This window comes from Callorhinus ursinus, unplaced genomic scaffold (genome assembly GCF_003265705.2).
Source record: "Callorhinus ursinus isolate GAN/ISIS: 27379988/994484 unplaced genomic scaffold, GSC_fseal_2.0 scaffold64, whole genome shotgun sequence".
Lineage (NCBI taxonomy): Eukaryota > Metazoa > Chordata > Mammalia > Carnivora > Otariidae > Callorhinus > Callorhinus ursinus.
In genome coordinates this window covers 5,948,264-5,953,510 of record NW_027397126.1, presented here as the reverse complement: position 1 = coordinate 5,953,510, position 5,247 = coordinate 5,948,264, and the positions used below count along the sequence as shown (strand labels likewise).

Sequence of the window (5,247 nt, the reverse complement as noted above, 5' to 3'; positions counted from 1 at the left end):
ACCTTCCTTCATAGTCAGAAATCAGGGGGAGTAGCTCATCTGGACACTTCTAGATTTCTAACACTTTTGTTGACAAATGAATTCACAACTGGATTTGAAGGGCATTGTTCTTAAAAGAAAAGGGGTAGCACGAGGGAGATCTCGGTCATGGTGAAATAGTTCTGTATCTCAACTAAGGTGGTGCTTTCACTGATCTACATAATGAGATCCAATGACATAGAGCTATACTCACACATCATATCAATATCGATTCCCTGGTTTTGATACTATACAATGTAGATGTAGCTATTGAGGGAGACTGGGTGAAGGATACAGAGGACCTGTATGTACTATCTTTGCACCTTCCTCTGAATTTATAATTATTTCAAACTAACTTGAAAAGAAAGCTCCTTGTCAGAGTCATTTTCCATTAGAAAGCAACAAGCCCAAGCAGTGTGGGAGCCTGCCTCTTCTAGAACTGACGTCGTCTGCTTTGCCTACATCTCGGCTACCACATACCAATAAGTCTGTCGCTTCACTCAGTTCTTTGCCTGGTATTTTGTTGTTGCATAGCCTTCGCAATTCAGGCCCAATTTCTGCCTTTAATATCGTTTCTTGTTCAATCCATAATGCTTCACAGTGTCTGGCATGTGGCAGGCATTTTGGCTGAATGAATAAAGGAAGGAAAGATGGTCTTATCTATCCTCCTAGAACTCCGAGTTCCTTGAGGGCTAGAACAACAGATTCATCTATATCGGCAAAACATCTAGCACAGTAGACATTCAGTGAATGTTTTAGGAAGTAATAAATGGAATGTTATAAAATCAGCGAGGTTTATTGTTATTAACATTTTAAAGGCTCTAACCATCCTCTGCTAAAAAGAAGTTTTCATAATCTCCATCAACCTCACCTTTCTCTTTAAGATCTTTTATATTTTTTTGAACATAACTGAGGGCAACCTATTTTTAGCGAGGTAGTATTCTTCTGTATGTATGCCTATAAAGTGGTAGTTTTCTAAGATAGAGAATTATATTCAAAGCTGTTCTTGCAAATCACATCCTGCAGAAATTCTAGATGGTTGTGGCACCAGCTCTGCTACTTTTCAAAATAAATTAGTGAGGTAGTTGGGATCCAGGAGAAGACTGCTTGTTAACCGGTTGCCACAAAAATGGGAAAAATAAGGAGCTGCACCCGAAGACCAATGAGCTTCTGAGGCCTTGGGCCCAATCCTTTCATACCTTCATTACTAGCCCATTGGCAGTGTTTGATTCTTCAAAAAAGCAGCCTGTGTGCTTTGGTGCTGAGCAGCCGGTAAAAAAGACAGACATGGCAAGTATCTGATGCAAGTTATACCCTAATTTCCTAGACATTTCTTATTTATTCTCTCGTTCCGTGAATATTAGACAAGGCCCCTTGGGTGCAAGTGACAGAAAACCTAACACAAACAGGCCTTAAAAATGGAGAATTTGTGAGCTTATGTAAAAAAGTCCTAAGTGAGACTTGAACTAGGAGCCAAAACATTGTTTGTTATCCTGGCTTGATGTATCTCCACTCTTAGCTCTGCCCTCACCTGTGTTGTCTTCCTTATTGGGCTTTATCCAGTGACCTGCTGAATCTGCCCAAATTCAAGTATAGTAGTAAAGAGAGTATGCTCTTCCCAGGAAATTCAGTACAGATCCAAGGATTCACTCTAATTGGACCAGCTGAGGTCACGTGTTCACTCATTAACTCAGCACTGTGGCTAATGGTGTTCCGTGAATCAGTTGGCTAGGCATGGGTCTTGCACTCCACGCTATTGGAGTCGGTTCAGTTCCAACCAAATGAAAGGAACACGAAGTAAAATATCAATTCCAGAAGATATGGTGGATACCATTACTAGAAGAAAGAGGTAAGAGATGCTGTCAAGATTCTGCTTTTGAATCATTGCTTCTACCATCCCTCCTCATGCCCTTTTTTTTTTTTTAAGATTTTATTTATTAGAGAGAGAGAGCACAAGCAGGGGGAGCTATAGAGGGAGAGCGAGAAGCAGGCTTCCCACTGAGCATGGAGTCCAACGCAGGGCTCCATCCCAGGACCCTGGGATCATGACCTGAGCCGAAGGCAGACACTTAACCAACTGAGCCACCCAGACACTCCTTCCCTTTTTTTTTTTTAATAGTTAAGAGATTTTATTCTAGTAGCTATAATTACAGTGCTTGTTTGTTGAAATGAAAACTGAAAACAAGTATCCAAAGCAGTTGATTACTAATCGTGTATTGGAAGCAGTAAAAGGTTCTATGGAACCAAATAAACCAGTTCTGAGGATTTCCCCAAGATAAAGTTTAACATCTCCAGCTTCTTCAGTGTTTAGCAAAATGCAAAAGAAAACAGGAGAGATCATCGATTCTAGGGCAAGTCTGACCCTTGCAGGCTGAGGGAGTGAAAGCACCTGCAAACGTGTCGGGGGTGGGGTGGAGGGGCGGGCTGAGGCTCTAGGGTGCCTGGCCTGCCCACCTTCATTCCTGTTGGTCAGACCCCAAGCAGCCTGGAGCAAGCCAGGGCGCCCACACGGACCCAAGGGAAGGCCAGGGTCCCTCCAAAGTGTCCGTGAGCAGTGGCCGCAGCCCCCAGCCTGTCTCCTGGGCAGCTGTGTAAGCACAAGTACAAGCACAAATGCTAGGGGATGTGGGATGACCCGAGACAGAGCAAGTCACAGGGACCCTATCGTGACCATGCAGAATGGACCGTGGCTGGTTGTGCCCCGTCTCACGTTCCTGAAGGTAAACGGGCGACTGGTGGACTAGACTCTGGCCACTGCTGCAGAACTGACACTAGGCACGTTTCTCCCTTCTGTGGGTTCACTTGTTCTCCTTATCTTGTATTTGTAACTATTTTTACAATGCACTGAGTTTGGGTTAAAAACCAACTAACAAAATGGATCTCAACACAGATCTAATGCCCGAGGAGGTGTGCCAGCCTGGTCCGACACAGCGAGTCCCGGAGGCCCCGTGTGTCTAACATCCCTTCTCAGTATTGAACATGGGTTGATTCTCTCTTTACAATAAAAAAAGCTGAGTAATACCGCACAGGAGTACCAGAAACAGCCTCACTGGGAACAAAAGCTGTTTACATTAAATAAAAACCCGGCTGCAAGGCAGCGTCTGCACAATGACAGCCTGGTGAAACATGCTGTGACCGACCGTGGAGACAGCTTCTGGCGCTCACACCGCAGGAGAGTAAAGCAGGGTGGAAGGGGGGCAGTGGGGCGGGTCGGTGGCTCACTTCTGGTTCCGGAGCTGATTGGACAGCCAGTCCAGTCCCTCCTAAAGCCCGGGCCCGCGGGTGGCACAGGTGGCCTGAACGTACCGGTTCCTGTGGCGCAGGGACCGCGGCCCCAGCTTGTCCGCGATCTCAGCCGCATTCATGACGTTGGGGAGGTCCTGCTCTCTGTCGTTGCCACCAACCACGAAGATGAGACCTTGTGTGTTCTGGAAGCAGTGGCGCCACAGAGGCTGGATCTTGTCCTGGCTGCCCATGTCCCACACGGTGAAGCTGATGGTCTTGTCCTCCACGGTTCCCACGGTGAAGCCTCTGGTGGGAACGGTGGTCACGGTTTCAACCCAGCTTCAGTTTGTACAGGATGGTGGTCTTCCCCGCAGCATCTGGACCCACCATGAGAATGTGCATTTCTTTTTTTGCCAAAAAGGGGTTCTAGAAGGTATTTCCCATGCTGTAGATGGGGGAAGGGGGAGCAACACCAGCCAGAGAAACCCCTGCAGATCGCGGTGAGGCCACTGCTCTGAGCCAGGCGTTTGTTTCGCTCCCACCCCCCTCGTGTCTTCTTGTCAAAATACTATCTGCCCTGCAAGGGACTGTGCAGTTTAAATGTTACTTTCTTTGTCAGTCCTTCCCTCAGTCCTTGGTCAAATGAATTTCTCTTATTGTCTGTGTTTCTGTAGTACTTTGAACCCCTGCTCTAGCATCCGTTACAGTCTGTTTGGTATCCTAATGACCTGCATTTGTGTCTTTATTTCCCTAGGTGACCAGATTTTGAGGGAAGGTACTGAATCTGTTATAGCTTTGCATTGCCCACAGAGTACCATTGACTTTGCCATAGCCACAATATATTCTTGCTACATTATTGACTTGAAATTAATATGAATAATTGATCTCCCCCCCCCCCCATTTCAGCATGCTATATCAGTGGTCTGTTTTCACTCCTGCAAAACTGCTCTGGAGCATGCATTTATTTTTGAAGTTTTCCCACTTTTTCTTCAACTTCAATAAAGAAATTTGTACTTATTTTTATTCAAAATCATCCTTTAATTGCTAGTTTGTCTATGCTAAGATTGGGTTTGAGTACATTTCTGATTGTCTTGAGACTGGAGGGCCTTGACTCTCCCTTCCCATCACTTACATCCTTCATAGATTTTATATCAGAAACCAAATCTATTATGCATGATATGGTTTTAAGCTATATAATCAGCCAGAATTAATAACAGTTATAACAGGGTCTTTCTATTGCAATTCACCAACAAAATCTGATTGACATGAGAACTCTTCTGACCTTCTAGAGGAGTTGATGTTTAAAATGGATATATAATGGGTGCCTGGGTGGCTCAGTTAGTTAAGCCTCCTACTGTTGCTTTCGGCTCAGGTTGTGATATCAGGGTTGTGAGACTGAGCCCCACGTCAGGCTCTGAGCTCAGCATGGAGTTGGTTTGAGAGTCTCTCTCTGCCCCTCCTCCTCTACCTCTCCCCCGGCTTGTGCATGCTCTCTCTCTAAAATAAATAAATCTTTAAAATAAAAAAGTAATAAAAAATAAAATGGATAGATAATGATACATCTTCTCTGCTAGTAGACCTGCAAAGACCAGTGGTTAATCCTATACAAATTAGGTCAATAGGTTGAAAATGGGAAAATATTCAATGTAATAAAGCTTTACTGAGCACCTACTGTGGTTTTATGCCCTTTGCTTTGTGTGGATGATGAACAGATGAATAAGACATAAATTCTCATGGTACAGGCCTGTGCACAGACCCTTTTTTTTTTTTTAAGATTTTATTTATTTGAGAGAGAGAGAGCATGAACAGGAGGGAGGGAGAAGCAGGCTCCCCACCAAGCAGGGAGCCCAACGTGGAGCTCAATCCCAGGACCCTAGGATCACGACCCAAGCTGAAAGCAGACGCTTAATTGACTAAGCCACCTAGGTGGACTGCACAGAACCTTTGAAAATAATGTAGTAAGGCCAGTAATCAAGTTCCTCAGACTACTCCAGGAGGATGGAG

The 5,247-nt window shown here is 44.9% G+C and overlaps 1 pseudogene; it reads right to left on the bottom strand.

Annotated features, from left to right (window-relative positions):
• Positions 1 to 3,198: 3,198 nt before the first annotated feature.
• LOC141371280 (ADP-ribosylation factor 3 pseudogene) lies at positions 3,199 to 3,659 on the bottom strand (annotated as a pseudogene).
• Positions 3,660 to 5,247: the final 1,588 nt, after the last annotated feature.